We start from the raw sequence: 26989 nt of genomic DNA on the forward strand, positions 1-26989 counted from the left end.
TATACGAATTGGATTTGTAAGAAAATTTAAGTCGGGACTTGGATTTTCTAGACCAATTCTGAATTGGATTTGGAAGAAGATTCGAATCGGAACTCGACTCTTCTAGACCAATTCTAGAATCTAGAGGAAAGAAAATTATACGAATTGGATTTGTAAGAAAATTCAAGTCGGGACTTGGATTTTCTAGACCAATTCTGAATTGGATTTGGAAGAAGATTCGAATCGGAACTCGACTCTTCTAGACCAATTCTAGAATCTAGAGGAAAGACAATTATACGAATTGGATTTGTAAGAAAATTCAAGTCGGAACTTGGATTTTCTAGACCAATTCTGAATTGGATTTGGAAGAAGATTCGAATCGGAACTCGACTCTTCTAGACCAATTCTAGAATCTAGAGGAAAGACAATTATACGAATTGGATTTGTAAGAAAATTCAAGTCGGAACTTAGATTTTCTAGACCAATTCTGAATTGGATTTGGAAGAAGATTCGAATAGGAACTCGACTCCTATAGACCAATTCAAGACATTTAAAGGAAAGAAAAGTTGATAAGTATAAAGATGACATTTGGGACTAGTTCAACTAGCACGAGCATCAGATTTTGGAAGAGTACCAGTACAAGCACTGGATTTTGAAAGATTACCAGTACGAGCACTGGATTTTAAATGGTTACCAGTACGAGCACTGGGTTTTAAATGATTACCAGTACGAGTACTGGGTTTTGAAAGTTTACCAGCACGAACACTGGATTTTGAAAGTTTACCAGCACGAACATTGGATTTTTGAAAAATTACCAGCACGAACACTAGATTCTGAAGAATTACTAATGGATTTTGATGGAAAATTTTCAGTCTTCACCCTTACGACAACTTGGGCGACTGTCGGGGCCTCAGGATTTATCCCTTATCCTGAATGGGGAGTTCAATGCAAATTGATGTAGATGAATGCAGATGAATGCGAATGAATGCATGCAAATGCAAATGAATGTAGATGGGTGCACATGTGTGCAAAATGAGAGATTTGTTTGATCCTGCCTGCATACAGAAAGTTTTGAAGCCAATTTTCAAAATAATGCCCCAGTATAACTAGGGAGTGAGAGTTTGGATGAAAGGATAAGTAGTTGATATTTGATGAGAATTCTCTGAGGATAACGAGGTAAAAACTGACAATGAGCTTCTTGGTTGATCAGAGAGGCACTTTGAAAAAGGTTACCCCTTATAAGAAGACATTTAAACATTTGCAAATAAGGAATATAAAAGATGACGCCAGGCCATAAGAAAGATTGACAAATTTATTAGTGCATTGAAGAAGGAAATAACAAATTGATAGAAGAACTGGGACTACATTGTCCCTTCAAAATGACAAAATGATGAAAGTGACATAGTCTCGACATTGTCAATTTTTAGAAAACTTGCTCAGGATGGTCGACTGGTATCTTCCTTATCTTCAATAAGGATATTCTTGTCGATGCAATCTTGAATGATATTCTTCAGGATGAAACAATTCTCAGTGTCATGTCCCACTGCCCGATGAAATTTGCAAAATTTTCCTTTGAATCTGCCCATGATTGTTGCGGGATCAGTTGTTTTTGGTGAACGTGAAACCTTCATAAGATCCATTTTCCATACTCAACTCAATCCATTCAGCTCGTTCTGTCAGTTCTATGAAGCTCTTTGATGGAGATGTAGAAATCAGTCCCCTGAGGGGTTGCGAGAAGTTGCTCAGGATCAAAGATAGTGCGTGTCCTTCTGCTACTGGCTCACGCATCTTATTGCAAGCGGATCTCCATCTATGAATGAAATCCCTGGCCTTCTCATTTTCCTTCTGCTTTATCTGAATCTGCTCAGTACTGGCTTCGGCTTGCTCGGCCAGCATCTTACTCATCATCTTTTTGAACATGACGTACATCTGGGGATCTACGTCATCTTCTGCTTGCTGACCTTGACTACGGGGTGAGTCCATTTCCTCTTCCGAAGCGGCTGAGTATGCGACGCCTTCGACTGATAGGGTTTTCTTTCTGGACCTTGTATGAACCATCGAGTATCACGAGTGTTTTTTTCGAATGTTGTTGATGCTCTCTACAAGGTAGAACTGATGGTTAGGCTTTTGAAGAAAATTTGGTTGGAGAAGAAGATTTGTTGAGAATTTTGGTAGACAATTGAAATAATATCCTATTATTAGGGATTGAGTCGTCGCTGGAGTTTACGACAATTGCGCTGCTATTCTTTGCAAAATAAACAACTGAGAATATGCCTTGTTACCTAGGCGAGGTCGTCAAACCAAGGTGAAATGAAGATTAAAGGAATATGATTTTAATAATACACTTGACAGAGAGGAGGGGGACAAACAATTTTCCACCACTCCTGATAATCAGAGGACACTCGAGGGCCAGGAAAAATAGTGAGAGTAACAAAAGAATCTCAGCCATGTCTGGCAGAATGGTATGCTCCGGACCACTGATCTGATGCGAGGTCGAATTCTAGCAGAACCCCTGCTAGTGGACGAATCTCTACGCGCTTCTGCCTCTGAGAGAACTGCCTGACACACCGCTCTGGATGATAGTATGCGCAGAAGAAGGGGCCGAGTAACCTGAACCGCTTGCCATAAGCGCAAGTATATCTGGGAGGTGATTCCTGACGATCAAAGTAGTCCCATGCGACTTCTTCCTCTTGAAGGTTGTCGATCAAGAACCGGTATCGCGCAACTGGCAAAAGCTTTTTTCCATTGTATCTGAATGAACTGGCTCGGACTGGCACATGCCGGAGGAACCAAGACTGCAAGGCATAGGTGCACCCTTCGACTAGGATCGACTCTCCGAGTGTGAAACGGGTCAACCCTCGGTATAGAAAGGCGAGTGCGGCCATGGCTATCGAGAGGCGGCTGGTCTGTCGACTTCCCCACCTCCTTAAAAGCTGAACTATTCTGATATCCATATAATTCCGTCCATCGGGGAAGAAAGCTAATCCCACCGTGCACAGAACCATCGCATGCTGAATTCTTTCTCGAGCTGTCCTGGACAATGAGCTGACTTCTATGAATATCCCATACTGTCTGTAGATTTCGAGTAGGTTCACATATTCATTTCCATCTTCTTCAATCAAAGGCCAAGACTTGCGTCCCGTCATGCGAGCTAAGGCATCTTTAGGGTCTAGACCCTTGACATTAATCAAAAACTGTTTCTCCAATGGATCTCCAGGCTGACCGGATGGCTCGGGCAATCCCATGATTTCTGAAAATTCATTCATCAGTATTGTCATCTCGCCCCACGGGAACCAGAAGGTAGAAGTGCTCGGATTCCACCGTTCTGCTAGTGCATGGATCAAGTTGCCGTTGACTGTCTGCTTTCCCACTGCAGACGCCAGTTCTAACCCACAATCGTCCAAGTGGTCCGGAAACATACGAGAGAAATTCTTGAACCATAAATAGTACCACCGGGGAAAGAAGGATCCGGTGCTGAAGACTCGATGCTCGGGAAGACTTTGTCGCACCTCGTAGGAGATGTGACCCTCAGGGAAGACTGAATCAAGCTGACTGGATGTCATCAGATTGGAAAACATGGAAAATTGGAATAAGACTTGAGAAAATACAGGAAATTTGAGGGAAATGCAGGCAGGATAAAAATAAAGTAGGAAATTCGAGATCCAGAAGACAGGAAAGATGAGAAATCACCTGGAGTTTTGAAAGAAATTAAGGGAAATTTGGAAAATCGTCCAGGGTTTGATGAAATATGAAGAAATAAATGGAAAATGAAGTATTCGAAAAATCATCCAAGGTTTAAAACATGGACAGTACATGGACATAGATTGGGGAAATTTGAGAAAATCGTCCAGTATTTTAGAAAATTGGGAAAATATGGAAAATAAAAAGGAAATGACTATTCAATTACATCTTGCACAAACAAGTATGCACATACAACATTCCCTAAAAGCTGACTCTAGATGCACAAATTTTGAAATGGCTGTAGGATCTTAATCCTAACTCTAAGGTTCAGATCAACTGTATCCAATCCAGTTATGCCTATATACTCGAGCCAAGGCTCGATGTACATGGCATAAAATCAATTTCTCCGGTTCTAGGTTCAAGTTTTCCAACATCCTTGAGCACCTGCCGATATACGTTGGACTATGGCCCTTGGTACGTGGCAGGGGGGTGTTAACCCAAATAAGTGGCCCAGTTGTGAGGCTCTGTACCGAACTATGGTTCTGGAAGAGAGCCCAGCAACGTGAAGACCGGGATAATATAGGTAGGGTGATTTTTGAAAAACATGAGCACATGCAATCAAACAGAAGGCTCTAAGTCCTAAAGAGATAGAATTTTGAAATATTTGAAGAAGCAAACATTGTTTTCATACAATTCCTAAATTGAGGAGTGTTGTATTAGACCTAAGTCTATGTGAGCATGAATAATTCTCCTCAATATGGTCCTACCAAACCATACCTAGTCTATATGCATTCCATGTCAGCTGGGTTCAGGTCTAGGCTCCTAGGTTCACATGATAGCATAAATTAAAAGCTGACATTCCATGGAAATCGATTTTGACAACTTGAACTAAGTAGAGCATTAAATTGATCAGGCGAAGACAGGTCCCATCTCAGTCGCCAAAGCTGTTATCATCGCAAAATTTTTAGCTTTTGCGAGTCAAACTGACCTTTGAAAAGTTTTTGAAAATAACTCGCCTCCGTTTTAAAATGCGGGAAAATTCCGTAGAATGGGACTCGCCTGTCGGTACGAGGTTCGACCGTTCCTGTCACCTTTAACAGGGGTAATCGAACCAAGGATCAATCTACTGCTCTGCTCTATTCAACTTGTCTAAATCATATTCTAATTTCTAAATGCACATAGAATCAGGCATGTGCTATGAATTTTCTGAAAATGCATATTTGAAAACATGATGTTTGCTTTGAATAACTGAAACACTTAGAATAGATATCACATGGAAAATCGTGAATTGGGATTTGAAATGTACTTCTGAGAAAAGTAAAAATCGGTTTTTGAAGAAATCTTGAGATTTTGTGAAAATCGATTTTAAGAAATGTGAAATTACTTTGGAAAACTTGATTTCTTTGAATTCAAACTTTGAGATTGAAAATATAACTTAGAAAATCAAATTTGGAACTTGGAAAATACTTGAAATATCATGGGCAAATCCATATTTTGAGAAAATCGATTTTTGAATAAGACTTAGAGGATTTTGAGAAAATGAACTTCTTTGAATTGAGATTTTAATTGGAATTGGCAAATGCATGAAATGAATGAATATGGATTTGAGGAATTGAGAAATACTTTTTGTATTTTTGAGAAATGCAGTGCATTTTGAAATTAGCCTAAGAGTGTAGGCTGAATGTGGCTAATGTGAAGATCATAAATCTGCGTATCATTCATATTCTGACTATGACCATAAATACGAATTCCACCAAGTTTATAAACTTCATAAAAGCTAGTGTATGTGCCATTCGTGTAGACCATAGTGAGTTTGAATATGCATGAATCATCATCCATCACACATTAACATTATTTAAAAAAAAGTAAACTATATGCAATGATGCCTAAGCTAAGTAGGAAATGTAAATTCTTATTCCAAAGTTTAATTTAGTTTACATCACTATTGAAATTTAAATACATGAAAAATAAAATCTTCAATGTACCTGCAAAACTAGAAAGCTTGGTTAGTGAATATATGTTGGCTTTTCTAGGTTTATCCAGTAATATCAAGAAATTACTGGATTTTGCTAGATATAAGCCTTTTTGCCATGATTCCCTTAAATCAAAATTGATAAAATATGAAATAAGATTGAATAAATAAGGAAGATAAGATAAGAAATTTCGAAATTGGGGTCAAAATGACCAAAATACCCCTAATAACTAGACTATGGCCTTGAAATTAGGGTTTTCAGAAAGATATTTGGTAAATGCAAGTTTTGAAATACAAATAAAAATAAATCAAACTAAATATGCTATGACATGATTAAAAATATAAAAATTAGGGTTAGGAATTTCGAAATTGAGGTCAAATGACCAAATTTCCCCTGATAGCAAGACTATGGCCTTGAAATCAGGGTTTTCTGAAATAGATTTTGGTAAAAACTTATGTTTTATGCACTAAATGAAATCAAATGAGCATCAAATTAAACCCAAAGCATCCTAATATGATTATGAATATGATTAAACCCTAAAAATATATGATTATGCACAAAAATCCAAGAATATCACAAATTTTGTGATTTTGCAATGTTTTGGAATTCTTCGGGTGCCCTGTTTTGCAACTCAAGCCATTCAAGCATCAAACGGATTCTAAAAATCCTCAAAATTAGTACCTGCACTTTTTATTACCCTAATATCAGATTATAATTATAAAAATATTTTTTTGGCATTAAATTAATCCGAAAATTGCATTAAACCCTAAAAATATGCTATTTTTGACCTAGCTCACCAACCAGTCTCAGTCAAACACCCGAACCAGGGGTCAAACCTTCATGAAAATTTATGAAATTTTACAGAGAACAAATAGACAAGAAAACAGAACTTTTATTTTTTACAGATCTGAAAAATCTTTTAAAACCAGGGAGATTCCTATCTGACAATCCGGACTTGAATATATTGATTTTAACTTTAGTCTTAACTGATACTTTCAATTGAAAATTCTGGTATAAATAGCAGTGATCATTCAAAATATCTGAGATTTTAACAGTGAATAGTTGACAGAAAAATAACAATACTCACTTTTTACAGATCATGAATCGGATCTGTAGTTTGGGATTTATAAACAACACAAGTCGGATTAGGGTTTTGGAAAACCCTAACGAGTTTTAAATTGAAAATCAGAGTCTCTGACAGAGGAAAAATACTAAACAGTAATAAAAAATTCTAAAATTTTTACAGTAGCTAGATCTAATCAATATGAATCCATGGAACTTTACATATCTAAAATCGGATATAAGATGAGAAAAATATCATCACAGCAAGTTACCCTCTTGATTTTAGCAACGATTTTAATGTTTTAAAAACCCGATTTGATGTCTGATTTTTCTGACAAGGTTCCCGAAGTCCAAAATCTTTGATTTTCTTACAGTAGATCAATCACATATGCATGCATCACATATAAAAAAATCAGAAATTAACAACACATATTTAAATCCGAAATAGCATGCTCTTTTCTATTCTAAACTAAAAACACACAGAAATCTAAGAAACTTGAGAAAATATGCATTAACTAATGAAAAACAATAAAATAAACACTATAACAGTAAAATAAAAATTATTTCTATGCTGGAAAACGTGTAATAAACATGGATAAACAAATAAATAAATAAAATACATGGAATCCATGGCTGGAATTTGCTTTCACCTTTGAAATCATGGATTTAACCCATTTAACGGGTAAATCTCACGTTTCGTCAGTTAAGAGCATGAAAAACGTACCTCTCATCAATTCTAATGGATTAGAATCCTTGAAATCACTCTCAAACTGAGTTAGATCATCTTCTTGGGTCGATTTTGGGGTTCTTGGATGAAATCCATGGTTAAATCCATGAACACAAGAGTTTCCATGTTGAAATCTATTGAAAAATCATAAAAAACTAATAAAATAATAATAAAATAATATTAAATAACTCACCTTGGGGCTGCAGCCTCAATGGAGGAAGGTGGAGGTGCTGGAAAGGAGAGAGAAGCCACGAAAATTTGAGAGAAAAAGAGCTCCTTTTGACCTCTTGAAGTCCCCTATTTATAGGTTTTCAAAACCTCCTTAATTAGGGTTAATTAAGGAGTTTTATTTTTTTAGAACTCTTTCTAATAAATCCAATAAAGGGGGCAACGATTTTTTGGAGAATTATAGCCTAGGTGGGACTCTAATTAATCCCTAATTAACCCCTAATTAAACCCTAGAAAGTCCAAATGTGATGCCACTTGGCATCTTCCACATTTGGTTTTTTAAAAACCTTTAAAAACACTAGTTTTAAAAAATAAACTTCAAAATGGGTTTTCAAAATGATATTAACTCTTCTAAACCCCTAACACTAACTAAGATACTGACTAACCCTAGTCTAGCCCCGACTTACTCGAATATGGCGCCACCCCGAGTGGGCCCTACTTGAGTTTTTTAAAAAACGATTTTAAAACTTGAAATTGAAGGAGTTTTCAAAAGGATTTTCAAAAGCAATCTTAAAATTAGAATTTTTGAAATGGAATAGGGTTCTAACCAAGGCATAACTCCTCTGGATATGGTGCCAACTGAGTGGGCCCACATCGAGTTTTGAAGAATTTTGAAATAAACACTGAAAATGGTTTTGAAAAGGGGTTAAAATCAGTATTTGAAATTCAAGATCTTTGAAAATAGGGTATCAAGCTAACTGAAACTCCGAGTTAGAGTCCTGAACTCTTAGGATTCTCAGATTTTAGATTTTAGAATTCAAATGGAAGAGTTTTTGAAAGATTTTATCAAAAACTGACGAAATAAGTAGAAAAAACACAGTCAGGGGTAGACTCCTAACTCGACCGACCTCTAAAATAGAGTCCTAAATTAATTGGACTCTGTAAAATGACCTAAATTTTGAAAACAATAAAAATGAAATTAAAATAGACTTCAAAACAGACTCCTGACTGGACTAGGACTCTGGGACAGAGTTCTGATCGGACTGAAACTCTAGATTTTTTTTGGTATTTTCTGAAAAACAAATGAAAGAACTTGTCAAAACAGTGAAAACAATAACGAATACTGGAATAAAATAGAGTTCTGATTCAACTGAGACTCTGAGGACAGAGTCCTGATTGAACTAGGACTCTCAAATTTTTGGATTTTCTTGAGAAAACAAATGGGAGGATTTTGAAAAACAGTTAAAGCAGGATGAAATTGAAGTTTTGGTTTAGAGTCCTGATCTGATTAGGACTCTAAGAAAGAGTCCTGATTCGATCAGAACTCTAAGAATTTTGGTTTTCTGATGAACAAATGATGAAATTTGGGCAAAGTTTTTTGAAAACTAGTGAAAATGAAGTGAGAAAATCAATTTTGGATAGAGTCCTACTTCGATCAGGACTCTGGGGTAGAGTCCTGATTTGATCAGGACTCTGAGATAAAACCTCAGAATTTTGAAATTCTTTGATAAAAGTGTAATAATTTTGGTAGATTGAAAGATGTCTGAAAGATTTTCTCAAAATTGAAATCAGAATCAGAGTCCTGATCCAACTAGGACTCTCTGAACAGAGTCCTGTTTTAACTGAAACTCTGAGTTTCTGACTCATTTTGAAAGATTTTAAAAGATTTGATTGAAATAGATAAAATAGCTGTAAAAGATTAGAGTCCCAATCCAATTGAAACTCCGAAGAAGAGTCCTGATCCGACTGGACTCTGGAAAAAGAGTCCTGATCCAACTAGGATTCTAAAATTTTGGCCAAAACAAAAGATTTTGAAAGGTTTTCTCCGAAAGCAGGTAAAAAGGTAGTGAAAAGTAGAGTTCTGATCTGACTGGACTATAGAAAAAGAATCCTGATCCAACTAGGACTCTGAAATTTTTGGAGATTTTTGACAAGTAAATGAATCCAGAAGTGACACCACCTAAATGGGTCTCATCTGAGAATTGAAATCAATTGAAATTGAGTTTGAAATGAATCCAGATTGTTTTCTAACAAAATATTTTGAAATATGAGGTCCTGGGGTTGGAAAATGATAGAATGTTGACTAAAAACCCAGGTTTTGAAATTGATTTTGAAAGAAAGCTTTAAAACTCAAATCTGGATTGAATGTTTTGAAAAACAGGAGTGCTGGATCTCGAAAATGAGATGCAATGACATGCAATGCTATGTAGTGCAATGAAATGGTATGCCGAATGCATGCAATGATATGCAATGACACATGAAATGTAAGTACTGGATGAGGGTAAAAATTTTGGGTGTTTACAAGTGGACAGCGGACGATGCTGCACATATAATGATGATGGGCAGACCTTACACGAGTCATCTATATATATATATATATATGCAAACAACCCCCAACAAGCTTTCGCATGACCAACCAAATTTTAACATATCGGATATGAAGGTTAGTCGCTCAAACATAGCTTGCCAACAACTAATAGGAGGAGACAACATGCCGGAAATGCACATAACAACCTCCAACAAGCTTTCACATGACCAACCAAATTTCAACATATCAGATATGAAGGTTAGTCGCTCAAACATAGCTTGCCAACAACTAATAGGAGGAGACAACATGCTAGAAATGCACATTTGATGCATATTTATGCAGAGATATAACATGTTGGAAATACATGTTTGATGCATGTTTATGCAGAAATATAACATGCTGGAAATACATATTTGATGGAATTTTATTAATTAATTATTATTTATTTATTAAATAATAAATTTTAAGAATATTCTAGAGGGTATCTCCCCCCTTTGTGAGTCTTTTTAACATGAAATTTCACTCAATTTAACTTTTATATTGAATTTAAAACTTTAAATTGGTCGAACTTGGATTTTAAATATAGATTTGGATCCAGATCCAAGATCCATATCCAATCTTCATATGGATCTCAACCTGGACCAGATTCTAATTAATATGGGTCTTGGATTGGGTTCAGATCCATATCAACTTGGACCAAATGGATAAGATCCGATCTAATCCAGAACTGGTCACACCGAGGCGGGTTAATTTTTAAAAAAATATGATTTTTGGGCCAACCGTAGCCTGAATTAAGAAAAACAAAATATCAATGTTTTCAGAATTATGAGACGCATCTAATGATATACTACCAGATTTTTGCCTTCAAATTTTGCTCAATTTTAAAGGTAAAAAACAAAAAGTTTTACCAATTCTGATTTGCCTTATTTTGGTCTTATCAATGGGTCATAGGCCATCGAACACAACTAATCAAAGGGAGGTCGTGGTTTCTAACCCGAGTACATAATAACAACATATTAAATTCTGATCCCAAACCTTGAAGGGTTTGCATGCATATATCTTCGTTTGCAACATGGGCACCTATTGATGCAAACTAATTAATGATAGATTTTATCTTGTTAAGATAATCTATCATACTATAATCACCTCTGGATAACCTTCTAAATTCTCCTTTCAGATGAAAAATCTTAGGAGTAAATATCTGTTCAAACCAACGATGTAAGATCTGCTAGATATCGTGATCATTAACTCCTGTGGAAATATGAAGCAAAACTTCCCATGATAAAGTGACAATAACATAAGCCACCATTGCTTGGTCATTTTTAGACCATATAGAAAAATTCAGATTTGGGGCAAGTTTTTTGGTTTGCTTGATATCTTTTGATTCAAACTGTAGGATAAACTCTACAGGAACAAGTAGAGCCTTATCGAGATGCCCAATCAAATCATGGTTACTAATAAAGGGAATAATTTGCTTTTTTTAGGTAATAAAATTAGAGTCTAACTTATTGGAAACAAGTTGACTAAGGAAGGAGGAATTAATGGAAGAACTAGAATGTAAAGTAGCCATAACAAAGGACAAAGGGAGCAAGTAACACTAGAACATTTTTTTTGGCTGGTCGGTAACAATAACTATAGACTAAGGGTGTGCTGCAGGTAACAATTAGATCTTTCTTCCTTTTTTTTTGGAGGAAATATATGAGGGGCAAAGAATCAAGAAATGACTTTTAAGAACATGAAAGAAAGGAATAGGATCAAGAAACATGAAAGAAAATATTTAAAGAGAAAAGATACGTTGCACCCCCCTTTTTTGGAGGAACGGCGTATGTGGCAATCTGAGATTTAATTAGATTTGTTTTCTTTTTTTTTTAGGATGTGATAACTCTTTTTTTTAAGGACGTGCTTTGAAACAAGCAAAACAAGGGGAAGCAAGAAAGGTAAGTAAAAATAAAGAAGATCAAACCTTTTTCTGATTGCATGAATGTGACACTTGGGAAGTTGTAGATAGACCCCTCGACAAAAATATTGTTGGATGCAGATAAGTCTATAAGATCAAGTATAAGACAAACAATAGTATTGAGAGGTATAAAACAAGACTAGTGAATAAAGGATGTACTCAAGAGCATGGCCTTGACTTTGATGAGACCTTCAGTCCAGTTGTCAGGATGTGAACAATCCATGTTATTCTTTCTCTTGGTTGACAATTATATCAACTTGATATGAAGAATGCATTTCTTCATGGAAAGTTATATAAGGAGGTGTATATAGAACATCCTCCAGGTTATCCTGAAGGTGACATTGCAAAGACAACCTTGAAATTGAAAAAGGCCATCTCCGGGCTAAAGCAGGCATCCAAGGCATAGTTTGAGACATTCAGTACAACAATTCGATATATTGGCTTCACAAGAAGTCAATGCGATTACATATTGCTTACTTATATTGATGGTTCTGACATGACAATGATTTTTGTTTATGTTGATGACATTATTATAACAAGTAGCGAGTCACATATTCAAGATCTCAAGATCTTTCTTCACCAGAACTTCCACATGAAGGATCTTAGGGTTCTCAAATATTTTCTTGGAGACAGAAGTCACAGAACTACTACCTCTTTAGGCCTTTCATAGAGTAAATATGCCCAGGATCTTTTACAATGCAGTGGTATGGCAGAATGTAAACCTGCTAAGACCCCAATGGCATTAAATGTAAAGCTTCATGGGGGTATTGAGAATGATAGCTTGTCAGTCTTTCCAGAGAAATTCAGAAGCATGGTAAGTGCACATCAGTACTTGACTTTTATAAGACCATATTTGGCTTCCATTGTGAACTTATGCATACTCCTAGACAAAGCCATATGGACATTGTGAAAAAGGATACTCAGATATATCAAAGGTACAATAACTGATGGTCTCATCTCCAAACTGACCACCCACCTGTATTTAATGAGCCTTGCTATAGTTGCTTATTCAGATGCAGATAAGTGATCCATCTATGGGAAGTCTGTTTCCAATTATGGAATAATTTTAGGAAGACATTTAGTGTCATGGTCAAGTAAGAGTCAGAGGATTATGGCCCAGATCAAGCACTGAGGCTAAATATAGGGCAATGGCTGCTATTACGGTAGAAATTTTATGACTTCATCATCTGCTGTCAACCTGCAGCAGTGAATATATAAATCCTTCATATACTGTGAGTGCAGTGGCAGTTGCAAGTAATCCTGTTCAGCATGGACAAATGAAGCATGTTGAGTTGGATCAACACTTTGTTCGTAAGCGAGTAGAAGATAAAGAAGTACAACCACATTTTATTTCTTGAGAACATCAAGTGGTTGATATTTTCACGAAACCATCACCCCTTTCTTCATTATTGGATGCTTAAGGACAGGCTGTCCATGGTTTTCAACCACGCACAGTTTGAGGGGGAGTGTAAAGAATAGGTGACATGACATAGGACATGTCATACATGTGACGTGTCAGAGATGATGTGGCATGCTAGTCCAGTTCTAATTATAAACCATACAAGCTGAACAACCATACCTTTTAAGAGCAACATGAATGCATCAATAAATATGAAAGGTCCTTTAAAGAGGATTTTAGAACCACATAAAATTTGATGATTTTGAGAAACTAGAATTAACATGGATAATCCTTGGAATGGCTGGTAATAACCACATTTGACGATGTAAAGAATAGGTGATGTGACATAGGATGTGTCATCATGACATGTGTCATACATGTGGTGTGTCAGAGATGATATGGCATACCAGTCCAGTTCTAATTATAAAGAGTCTCATCCATAATAAGAATCCTAATTATAATAGGAACCTAGCTGAGGATAGGACTGGATAAGATATAGTCCAACTCAAAGTCGTGTATTGTGCAAAGGAGTCATGATGTAACTGTATAAAAGAGTCTTGATGTAATTGTGTTTTACTCCTATAAATATACCTCTAGAGACATCCCCGTATGACAGATCAGAGGACGTCCCCTAGAGTTCTCTCTCTCTCTCTCTCTCTCTCTCTCCCCCTTGTGACCTGCGGGCTCAACTCTACCAAGCCTAACAGGGAGAAGAAAGCAACAAAACCTCAATATCAACTTCAGTAATGAAGATGAAAGAGAGTATAAAAAAGGTTACTTACATATTAAAGGTAAAAAAATTTAAGAGTAGCATCTGTAATTGTTAAGGTCCCCATATATCCTTATTGAACCTAATCAGAGAACTACTTGAAGCAACATGTGTCCGGCAAGTGTGTTGAAAATTATGAAGCAGGTTATATGTTCTCCCCCAAAGACGACCGTTAGCTACATCGCGTGTTCAGGGGTCCCAATGAGCGCCACATATGTAAGCACGTGAAGCTCGTATCCCCATGTTTGTCAGCATCAGTTAGCATCAGAGTCCAGTGCGATTGCAAAGACTTAAGTACCCTTTCCTTCATTGGTGCCATAAAATGATGATTATAGAAAAGGAGCGATTGCAAAGACTTAAGTACCCCAAAGATGGTTATTTAAGACCCAGTCTCTGCATTGCAGGATTATCCGAGAAAGAAATCCCCTCTGAAGAAGGCCATGAACATCAACCCTCTCTCTCTCCCTTCTCTTTTTGCTTCTATGCACATCCAGCAGACGATCCTACACTGCTCCATCAAGCACCGACTGACCTGCACATTGATTATAGCATGGTTTAACTTGATGAGTTGTGGAGCCTAATTCAGAGTTTTTGCCCTTACAGGAGGGAGGGGGGGATTCTGGGGGCTCCCTCCGGTGCAGGTCCCGCTGCATGTTCAATGGGTGGGTATACATTTTTTCTTTTCTTTCCCTCTTGTAACTGTCGAAAAAGAGCAATAAAGTGTTTTGTTTGATCGTGGTGCTCATATGTTTCCTTTGGTTGTTTCTTGCTTGAGGTTTTCGTAACACCCTTTCCCACGATTTTTTGTTTTTGTTTTCGCTACGCGATTTTCGTAAATTGCTACTCGATTTAGTGATTTGCCATTTTTTTTGCTACACGATTTCCATAAATCCCTACTCGATATAGCGATTTATGAAAATCGCATAGCGATTTACCATTTTTTTTCACTACGCGATTTTCATAAATCACTATTCGATTTTGCGATTTTCCAAGAACATTGTAGTCGCCAGCCATCCCGATGGCAATCTTGAGGTCCGTGATGGGGAAGCCGGAGAGGAACATGCCATTCTCAACATTGGCGGGGAGGTGGGTCCTGTCAGAGAGCACATTGCCGGAGGTCGAGATGAGGACCTCATGGTGCCAGAACCTGACAAATGCCTGCCAAGACTTAAGGGTGCGAACACTCATGTTGAGTAGCGTCAGGGTGGCCTGGAAGGCATAGCCCTGATCGAAAGTATTGCTGACGTAGGGGTAGACAGATTGTACTTTGAAAGACTTCGTTGTAGGTGTACTAGAGGAAGATTTCGTTGTAGGTGTCCCTCGAAGGTGGCAGAGGGGCCGTCGCAGTCGGTTGCCCACTGGATGAGGGCAACATTCCGGCCACTGCTAGCAGAAAGAGGATGACGATCACCATCAGATCACTGGCTCTTTGCCTCCCTTAATTTCTTCTCTCTCTCTCTCTCTCGAGAGGGTTTTACAGTGTTTCATAGAGAAGGAAGAAGAAGAAGATGACGATGGAAAGTTCAAACAAAAAAGAAAGAGAGCGTTTCATGTTTGTTTCACTGTTTGGACTTTGAAGAGTTAACATTATCCTCGACTTTCTGGATGGAAGATATTTTTGTCCTTTTTTCGAACCATCGTTTTCCTTTTTTTTGAATGGAGGACATTTTTGTTATTTTCTTGAACCATTGTTTCATGACAAGAATAGCAATAAAGGGTACTTAAGTCTTTGCAACCTCACCGGGCTCCGATGCTAAGTGATGCCGACACACGAGAATACGAACCACATGTGCTTACATACGTGGCGCTCATTGAGACTTCTGAACAAGCACTATAGCAAAGAGTCCGTCTTCGGGGGAGAACACACACCACCCTCCCAACTTCAGTAATGAAGATGAAAGAGAGTATAAAAAAGGTTACTTACATATTAAAGGTAAAAAATTTAAGAGCAGCATCAGTAATTGTTAAGGTGCCCATATATCCTTACTGAACCTAATCAGAGAACTACTTGAAGCAACATGTGTCCGGCAAATGTGTTGAAAATTAAGTCCACTTAATGTCCTAATGACCACGACTCAGATACCATCACAAGCCGTACCTAAAGCCTACTTGAAGCAACATATGTCTGGCAAATGTGTTGAAAATTAAGTCCACTTAATGTCCTAATGACCTCGATCCAGATACCATCCCAAGCCATACCAATGCCTACTTGAAACAACAGGTGTCTGGGAAATGTGTTGAAAATTAAGTTCACTTAATGTCCTAATGATCACGACCCAGATACCATCCCAAGTCTCAACCGTACCCAACAATCTCCTGAATTCCTAAATCATGGTTTGTCCAGATTGATTACACCCAAATGATACATTGTTACACATTTGTGAGTATACTTCATGAATGCAATATAGCACATGACCTTCATCAAAACCTTTCCCATGCAGACAAAACTAAATTCATAGAAATGCAAGCCACGCATCCTACAACATGCACACAAGCAACTCAACAAACTAAGCCCCAAATATAGACCGCTTGGTCAGCCAACTTTGGCTGCTAGGTCAGCTCAATCGATGACTTATGAAATCAAATAGACACCAGATCTCTTGAATTCCAAGCTAAGTTTTGACCAATTGAAGAACCTTAGGGTCCAGGAGAATACATGGTGAAGAGTCCCCCTTCCCTTCCAGAGAACATAATTTCACAAGTATAGCATGGATGATCCTCAATTTTAGTCCCTGAACAATCTCTAAACTTATAGCATTAACTTCCAATAGCAGGGGCATATGAAATGTCATTCATCTAAATACTGATTTATCTGATAACTAAACCTAAGGGGAGGTAACTGACAAGGTCAGGAGGGTCGCTGGGGTGAGTTCCAAAATGATCAGCACACAAGAATCCCCACTCCATGGAGTATGGTCATGCAAGGTTCATCACGATTTATGAACCTTAGATTAGCTTTATGTAACCAAAAGTTCTACTTAACATCCACTTTTATGATTCACAAGGACATCAACTGCCATAGTGACACTAAATCAGCTCAAAATAATTTGCAGAAGCATGCCCTAAACCCATGGAATAATTGCAAGAGACAATATGATGAAACATTAGGAAAGGTGCCAGGGATGCATCACCTCTTGAAAGTTTGAACATAATTGGACCAAAGAATCTAAACAAGTCCAGAGATGTAAGTTCTGCCAAGTACATCCACCTAGCAATCTCTTCTAGAAATAAACGGGAAATGGTCATCTCAAAAATTCAAATCTTGAACATGGAATATGGGTATCAAGAAGTTATTTCTGCCTCTTAAGGCAAAGGTTGGAGGAAAGACAGAAATAGGCTCGTACTAAACTTTGGTACAGATGCTAGCAAAGAAGCTGAAGGTAAAAATCATCAGGCATTGAGCAATAACAAGAGGAGATATATTGTGCCTTTATATAAAATGCACAAAAATGATTCCTATGGAGAGGTTGCTGATCCCTTGTCTCTTCCATGAGACACCTTCATGGTCTTGTCATATTGGTTCTAGATGAAGAGGTTTTCCCATTAAAATAAACCAGAACAATAAACATCAAAATCAATGCAGCAGTATAAAAATTGCAGAAAATAGTGCCATTTCAGAGAATTAAATATCAAAAATCTGAAATATTTCCTTGCCTTTTTCCTTATCTGAAATTCATTGAGAAGATAATTCTCCCTCAAAATAATCTACCATTCAGACAAATTTCACCAGAACTTTTGCATAAGAAAAAAGTAGAACTGCATTAGTGATCATGCATAATTTATTCATGATTTTATACAGTTTGTATGCATGATATTGTGCAAAATATGCATTAACAGCCCGTGTTTAGCTGATGTTTGTGCATTGTCCTGCATGGTTGCATTTGATCTTAATTAAAGAAAAAAATAAACAAGTTTAGACCCACGTATGTTCTTTAGATTTTTTAGTTTTCTTTAATGAGTTTTCAGAAATTACTTTTAAAAAAGGAGGTTTTGTGAAATTCTTGAAAATTAAAACACTCTTTTAGAATTTTTTTTAAAACAACCTCTTAACCCTAACTTAACCTTATAAATAAGAGTTTTAGAGTTAGAGAGGGGTCTTTCCCTCGTAGAAACTCATGCCCCCTCTAGCCTCTCTCTCTCTCTTTCTTCTTTCCTCCTTTCATCTATCTTCTCCTTTCTTCTTTATTGCATTTGGAGGAGCGTGACGTGTGCGATCGAGGAAGAAGGTCTGCTCTATTCTTCCCAATCCGTCGGAGGCAAACCCGAGTTTTTTTTTAGAGTAGGTTGTTGCATAGGTTAGTTTCTTTTCAATTAAATTATTTTTTGCTTGAAAGTTAAGTTCTTTTTCGAAAAAGAAAACACAAAAAATCTATTTTTGATTTTTCTGATCAGATGAGCCTACTTTCGGCCAACATAATCTGACCAGATCAAGATCTGGTCAGACTTGGATAGCCCCATACTGACCAGGCAGATCTGCTGCCAGCCGCAACCCAACCTGGATTTATATATTTTTAAAGTCAATCTACAACACATTAGTGGTCAGCTGCCAGCTCTGATTCAGACAACACGCGTGACCAAACCCTAATCAAGCCTGTCAGCATGCCTGACCGAGCTCTGATATGCAAACATCTCTTTATAATACCAGGCAAGATCTAGGCCATTTTACCTTGTTGAACCCGATAGGTCTGCCATCGTTCACCAACCAGATTTAACGATCTGGTCGGCTAGCACAGATCATATCAGATCTATCAGAAGATCTGATCGACATCCAACCTGCTGCCAGATCAGTCAGCAGGACAACAAGATGATCTGGCCCTGATCACATATCATATGCTAGCCGATCAGTCACCAGACCGAGCCAGCTTGACCCTGGTTTGTCGACGGCCTAGTCCAACTTGAGCCTGTTGTTTATATGACCAATCTGCTGATAAGATTTAAAAAAAAAGGGGCATGGCTGAATTTGATTTTTGTGTGCTAACTATTTTCCTTTAGTTAGTTTCTTTTTTTTTAGATTAGTGCCTCATTGAATTTTTGTTTGGCAAAGTAGCCCACAATTTGCTACATATTGAAATACAAAAAGAAAACTGTTTTGGAACTCATGCGTCGACAAACCGTGTGTGAAAACAATTCTTTAGTCTATAGTTTGATTTTCTTTAGAATTGGATATATTTAAATTTAATTGTTATTTCATGTAACTAACTTTAATTAGACTAGGTAGTCTAGTTGTTTTGTTTGTTTTGGTCTTGAGTTTTGCAGGTGGGTGCAAGCTTATTGATTGGAACATGACAACGAGGGCCGTGCACGTGCAGACAACAAAATCTATTTCGCGAGCAATCAGGGCTCTACAAATTTTTACTTTTCTTTATTTTTAGTTTTTAGGACCTCAGGCCATTTATTAATTGGGTTGTAATAATTTTATTTCTACTCGAACAATTGTAATAGGGTAGTATGTTTTGTTTACATTTTGTTTAAGGCAATAAAAAATTGTTTTGTGTGGAGTATAAAATTCTAAACCCGTTCACTGAGTTCTACCCGAACTTCACCACTAGTGTGAACTGGTTAATGTAATATTTGATGCACAGTTTGCACTGATAGTTTTTATCGAAAAATCCCTTTTAAAAAATGCCTTCAAGAAAAGTTGCATCAAATTTTTGGTGCTGTTGCCGGAGAACGACGATTTGAGACTAAGTAGTCACTTTATTGACTTTATTTCATGTATATTTGAGATTGCTAGTTTGCTTTCATATTTTTTTTAGGATTACCTATTTTACTTTTTTGCTTATATTTAGGACTATTTAGTTTGCTTTTGTTCATTAATTAGGACCGTTAGAACCATGTTTAGTGCAAACCATAGAGTCAACTTAATTTTTCTACACGGCCCACCTACTAGGGTACCATTTTAGGGTACCAAGCATGTAGTTTGCTTTCAATCTCTATACTTGCATTTGAGTAGTGTTTGTTTATTTATTGTACTTTTCTTTTGCTTGCTTTGTAGTGTGGTTTGATCGCGATTACATGCTAGTGTAGGTAGAAAACAATTTTTTAGGACATTTGCTATATCAAGTCTAACTGCGGTATATGCAAGGGCGACACTCCCAAGACCCCCAGCTCCAAACAACACTTTTCAATCTGTAACAATTGTTTAGGAGCCGTTTGCCACAAGCTAGACAATGGGTGAGGAGGTCCCAACATGCCCACGTAGGGAGTACTTCGTTCCTAATGAGTACACCTCAACCTTTTGCTTCACAAGACTGGATGTAGAGGCAAACACCTTTGAGATCAAGGCCAACATTATTAAAATAATTTCATTTTTCTATGGCCTTAGTAATGAGGATCCTTATCGACACCTTAATGAATTCTTAAAAAATTGCTCAACTATGCGAATTCACAACTTCAACGATGATGCCTTAAGGCTTACACTCTTTTCTTTTTCTTTGAAAGATAAGGTGAAGCATTGGTTGAAGTCAATTGACTCGATTCAAATTACGACATGAGAACAACTTCAAAAAGAATTTTTAAAGAAATACTTTTCCATTGGTAAAACGAATCAGTACAGGAAAGCAATCACTAGCTTCCTACAGTTGGTAGGAAAGCAATTCCATGAAACATGGGAAAGGCTCAAGGACCTCTTGGAGTCACGAAAACCTAAAAATTGATATAGTGCTCAACTGAAAAGAGAGAGAGAGAAAAAGTATAAAAAATCAAAAAAGAAAAATAAAGAAAAAAAGAGCAAAAGCTTAATGAAAATTCATTGCTTAGAAATAGTTATGAAAAACTATGCAGAAAACATACAAGTGATGATGAATGGGCAACAACATGATTCTACTTGATTTTTTGAGAAAAAAGCACAGATAATTACAATTTTTTTTAGAAAAGTAAAAAAAAAAAATTTCTTCTGTGGAGGCATGTTAAAACTCTAAATATGTTGTGAGAATGTAATTGCATGAAATATTTGTTTAAACTAATCTCTTAATTGCCTAATATTTTTTTGAAAAGAATTCTTATATATACATGACATAGATGTTTATGGGTAGTATCACTGCAAACCCTCAGAAGACCTTACTCGTCTACTAGGGTAACTCAGGGGTTAAATGGCTTGTTGTATATGCTAAATACAACCATAATTCCTATGAAAGTGAGTCATGTTATTGATTTACATGTTTTGCTTTGCTTTTGTTAAAGGTAAGTTTGCTCGAGGATTAGCAAATGATAAGCACGATCGAATTTGATCATGCATAATTTATTCATGATTTTATATAGTTTGTATACATGATATTATAAGAAATTAACATTAACAGCCTGTGTTTAGCTAATGTTTGTGCATTGTCTTGCAAGGTTGCATTTGATCTCAATTAAAGAAAAAAATAAACAAGTTTGGACCCACGTGTGTTTTTTAGAATTTTTAGTTTTCTTTAACAGGTTTTTAGAAATTACTTTTTAAAAGATGAGGTTTTGTGAAATTGTTGAAATTTAAAACACTCATTTAAAAAATTTCTAAAACAACCTCTTAACCCTAACTTAACTTTATAAATAAGAGTTTTAGAGTTAGAGGAGGGGGGGGGGGGTCTTTCCCTCATAGAAACTCATACCCCCCTCTAGCCTCTCTCTCTCTTTCTTCTTTCCTCCTTCTTTCTTCTCCTTTCTTCTTCTTCTTCTTCTCTTCTTCTTTCTTCTTTATTGCATTTAGAGGTGCATGATGTATGCGATCGAGGAGGAAAGTCTACTTTGTTCTCCCCAATTCGTTGGAGGCGAACCCGAGGTAAGATTCTTCTCCCTCTTCTCTTTAATTTTTTTTTAGCGTAAGTTGCTGCATAGGTTAGTTTCTTTTCAATTAAATTATTTTCTACTTGAAAGTTAAGTTTTTTCACTTATTGAAAAAGAAAACACAAAAACTCTATTTCTGATTTTTCTAATCAGATCAACCTACTTTCAGCCAACATAATCTGACCAGATCAAGAACTAGTCAAACTCGGCTAGCCCCATACCGACTAGGCAGATCTGCTGCCAGTCGCAACCCACCCTAGATTTATATTTTTTTTTAAAAGTCGATCTGCAGCAGAGTAGTGGTTGACTGCCAGCTCTGATTCAGCAAGCACACCTGACCAAACCTTGATCAAGCCTGTCAGCACGCCTGACGAGGCCCCGATCTGCAAAATCTCTTTTATAATACTTGGCCAAATCTGGGCCATTTAACCTTGTTGAACCTGACAGGTCTTCCATTATTCACTAACCAGATTTAACGATCTGGTCGGCCAACACAAGCCATATCAAATCTATCTGCAAATTTGATCGGCATCCAACCTGCTGCTAGCCAGTGGGACAACAAGCTGATCTGGCCCTAATCACGTATGATCTGCTAGCCGATCTGTAGCCAAGACCGATCAGTCACCAGACCGGTCAAGCTTGACCCTAGTCAGTCGACTGCCTAGTCCAACTTGAGCCTGTTGTTTATATGACCGATCTGCTGATCGAATTCAAAAAAAAGGGGCATGATTGATTTTGATTTTTGTGTGCTAAGTATTTTTCTTTAGTTAGTTTATTTTTTTATTTAGATTAGTGCTTCATTGAATTTTTGTTTGGCAAAGTAGCCCACGGTTTGCTACATAATGAAATACAAAAAGAAAAACTATTTTGGAATTCATGCGTCAACAAAATGTGTGTGAAAACAATTCTTTAGTCTAGAATTTGCTTTTCTTTAGAATTAGATATATTTAGATTTAATTATTATTTTATGTAACTAACTTTAACTAGAGTAAGTAGTCTAGTTGTTTCGTTTGTTTTGGTTTTGAGTTTTTCAGGTGGGTGCAAGCTTGTTGATTGGAATGCGACAGCAAAGGCGGTGCACGTGTAGACAACGAAAGCTAGATCACGAGCGAATAGAGCCCTCCAATTTTTTACTTTTCTTTATTTTTATTTTTTAGGGCCTCAAGTCATTTATTAATTGGGTTGTAATAATTTTGTTTCTGCTCGAATAATTGTAATAGAGTAGTACGTTTTGTTTATATTTTGTTTAAGGCAATAAAAACCTGTTCTGTGTGGAGTACAAAGTTCTAAGCCTGTTCCCTGAGTTTGACCCAGACTGCACCACTAGTATGAACTGGTTAATGTAAGATTTGATGCACGGTTTGCACTGATAGTTTTTATCAAAAAATCCCCTTTAAAAACTACCTTCGAAAAGTGTTGCTATAAATCTATTCCATGTTACATTACTAAATGAAATTATAGAAAATGATCTCACCATAATCAAGCTTGTAGAAGTTGAGGTACAATATATGGGTTGTAACAAATGCCAAAAATGGAGCAGCCACCATCATTCTTGTTGCCTCATCCTTCAAATTAAAAGTTAGAAGTATTGCAAATAAGACTGTATCCCAATAAAGCTACAGCAGATGAATAGTCTAACTTCTCTGTCAACTCTACATCCCTGAAGGAGAAACGCACATCTCATTTCACAAAAACCTCTATAGGAATGATATCCACAGATAAATGATTAAACTGAGGACTTTATTCCAATTTTTGATATACAAGCAAACATAAACACGTGGTTGGATTGTGGCTGAATCCGTATCGCATATTTAAACAAGAAAATATTAGGTTCAACGACACTAAAGTTGAGTAGGGATCATTGATTCTAACATTAACGAGCAATATTTAATGGTAATAATAAGGGTAATTTCCAAATTCCCACCAAATCTTTTATCAAAATTAATAAACCTACCAAAGTTTTCACACTTATCAAATAGCAACCGAAGTTGTCACTTTTAAGCATATATCACGATTTCTTAACCATCATTAGCTTAATCTTGGATTCAATGTTGACTAGTAAAATTACTATGTAAGACTCTTAAAAAGGTACACAGTTTTTCTTTTATGCTCAATATGTACTTATTTTTCTGCCCTTAGGAACGTCAAATTGTTCATTGTTGTCAAGTGCCAAAGATTACTAGAGCAAAGCAAGGTTCTTTTATTTGTTTATAGCTTTTATTACTTGAGATGAAGTCAAGACAGGCAACAGAGTTGGAAAAAAATAGGCTATAGTTAATTCTTATGAAGGCACTTTAGTTATTGTAATATATGAGCTTAATGGCAGTTTCCATATGAAGTTATTTCCTTAGCCCAAGTTAAAAGTTTGGGGGCATTTGGAAAATGAACAAAGTTTGGTAGATGTATTAATTAGAGCTAAAAGTTTGGCGGTCATTAAAAAATTACGCTGACAATAAACATAACAATATCAACTGGCTTTCCTGCTGTGAAAAACAGAACTCCAGCACCATGAGTTAAGTGAAAATATTCCATAGAGAATCCACAATCCAGAAAAATCATAATATGGCTTTCCATTTTCAGGCCTCGGAAGCAATTTGTAGTAGTGAAATATCATAAAGGACATCCATCCATAGAATTGCATTGCAAGGTTAAAAGCAGAAAACGCCACTGAATCAGGTTCCTGTGTAGCATAGCAGAAAACCAGAGAATCCTTAATTTGTAATCCAAAAGCAAGAATAAATAAAAGCCGTAATATCCTGAATCTGAAAAATGTGTAATGGATTCATTCATATATGTACAATAAAAGCGGTGGTCAGACAATTAACCAAAGTAGAGGAGACTTCTAAAAAAGGGCACTGCAGCTTTACAGGTGGCAACACAAATTTGAAGCAACTTTTTCAATCCCAAACTTCATGGTCAGGCAATCATTTTCCACTAAACTAAATGACGATAATTTATAAACCTAAACGGAGAAAATGTTAATTGTAACGCAAACCTGCATGCCCAGAACACGGTTGAAGGACCACTTCCCATGGTACTTTACAGGCCCTAGTCCAAGTGCATCTCTTTCTTTCTCCCTTTCTATCATACAATGGTAACGGCAGTCACTCCTACAGTCCCATTGTTTCCATTGCAGGTAAAGGGGCTGCTTCATATACCAAGGGCTGTTGTCTGGGACATCATTAGATGACAGTCTACAACCCTGGAAACAGATATCTCCAATGCATCCAGTCCTTTCACAGAGTTACACACAAGCCCAGATATTTCAAGAACCACAAACAACGTACCTTAGGCAATGCTTCCATTTTGCATAAATTTACGTGAAATAACCAAGTTTTGGAAGCACTTGGTAAAAATATTATAAGCTAACTAATTGTTCTGTTGGTTGGTTCATAATTCAGATGCTAAGATGAATACCTAAATCGGATTCAGGTTGAAGATGCAGAAACACACAAGAGAACTCTCCCGAAACAGCACATAATCATAGATTTCCAAAGAGAATCTACTAAATACTGCAAGCAAACTATAAGTATCAGATTTTTCAGTTCATAGGCAACATAACAGATTAATATACTATCATGCCATTAGTTGTTGGGCTCGCAGTCTTCACCCTCTGAAAGAGAAGGACTTGAAACAATCAGGAAACTTGCACCCAATAAAACGCAGGCAGGTTAGCAAGAGACAAAATATTGAAACAGATAATCATATATTGGAAAAAAGTTTTAAGATGATAATGATGGTTAGGTAATGATCACCATCATTCAAATAGTAATCCAAGAAACATGCAAAGGAACAAGGTTTCTAAATCTCTTAATGTTTCCTACATTATGATCGAACAATTCTGCAAATTAGTTGCTCATATAACCTGGTTAATTTAAAACACAATTTAAAACAACCAAATTCTGAACCTTCTCCAAGTTTGAAAACCCAAATTAGAGGCCGGTCAATTTTAAAAATTATATTTTTTGAACCAACCCATAACTGAACTTCAAATGATTGGTTGTGGTGTAGAAATTTTCTTTCAATATTTAGATTTTGGCAATATTTAGAATAATTAATAAGCTTCTCATTTGTTAGCATAAATCTTCATAATGAATAGTTGGTTTCATTAATTTACATAATTTTTTATTGGTAGGTAATTAGGTCTAGATTTTCAATTATATCAAGACCCAAGTTGAAACCCGAACCCGTTAACCCATACGGGTCTAATTCTTTCAGCCATACCTATACCCAAACTGGACCCCAATCAAAACGGTTTTATTGAAGACTTGACCCTGTATATACCCAAACCCATCAACCCATATGAGTCCATAATTTTTATCCATACCCAAACCCGAATTAGATTGGGTCTATTTGGGTCTTATCGTTGAACCCAATTTGAAATTAGGTCTAATAAGACCTTAACCGAATCCGACCCAGTTACAATCCTAGTTGTAAGAATCCATGTCCAAATTTGTAAAATTTATAGTATCTTTCAATAAATGCATACATATTAATCACAATATAAAAAAGGTAATGTATAAATTCATACATATCAATGACAATGCAAAATTTATAAAACATCTTATTACAAATTCATACATATCAATAACAATTCAGATAATTTAATTAAAAAAAAATTCAAATATCATTAATATGAGTTTCCTCATCACAAGCCTTCAACTTGTTCTCCTTTGATTTCTTTTTAGGCAATGGACCTTTTGTCATGGTTGGCTTTTCCTTATCCTTTATTTTGGGCAGACTTGTTGACTTGTTTGCCTTTGCATTTTTTATGGCATATAGTTGCATCTTCGGCTTTTGCTTCACTTTCTCACAGTATCTGACTATGCGATGTGTATTGAACTATCGCTTTCAAGACTTACCAACAACTGCATGTTAAGGTAAATGGCCTTTAGTAGTTATATTTCTTATGTCACGTCATGTCTATGTTTGGATTCAATTTTGTCTATGAATATTTTTAAATGTTATATAATCAAATATGTGATACATTTATTTTAGATTTAAATGAATCTATATACAAACCTAATAAACATGTAAACCTAACATAATTTACTCTTCAATATACAAACAAACATGCAAACTTAACACTTACATCACTGCTCAACAAAGTGTCCATATAAAAATAACACTCGGGTGGCTCTTCTATTGGTTGCTGCACATGTGGTTGGTTCTCATCCAACTGTTTTCATGTTTAATTGCAAT

At 36.4% G+C, this 26989-nt stretch overlaps 1 pseudogene; it reads right to left on the reverse strand.

Annotated features, from left to right (window-relative positions):
* LOC149813267 (protein PER1 homolog) overlaps positions 1-25043 on the reverse strand; it is a 40218-nt pseudogene extending 15175 nt beyond the window's left edge.
* Positions 25044-26989: the final 1946 nt, after the last annotated feature.

Source organism: Nuphar pumila, chromosome 16, assembly GCF_984573655.1.
Source record: "Nuphar pumila chromosome 16, dmNupPumi1.hap1.1, whole genome shotgun sequence".
NCBI lineage: Eukaryota > Viridiplantae > Streptophyta > Magnoliopsida > Nymphaeales > Nymphaeaceae > Nuphar > Nuphar pumila.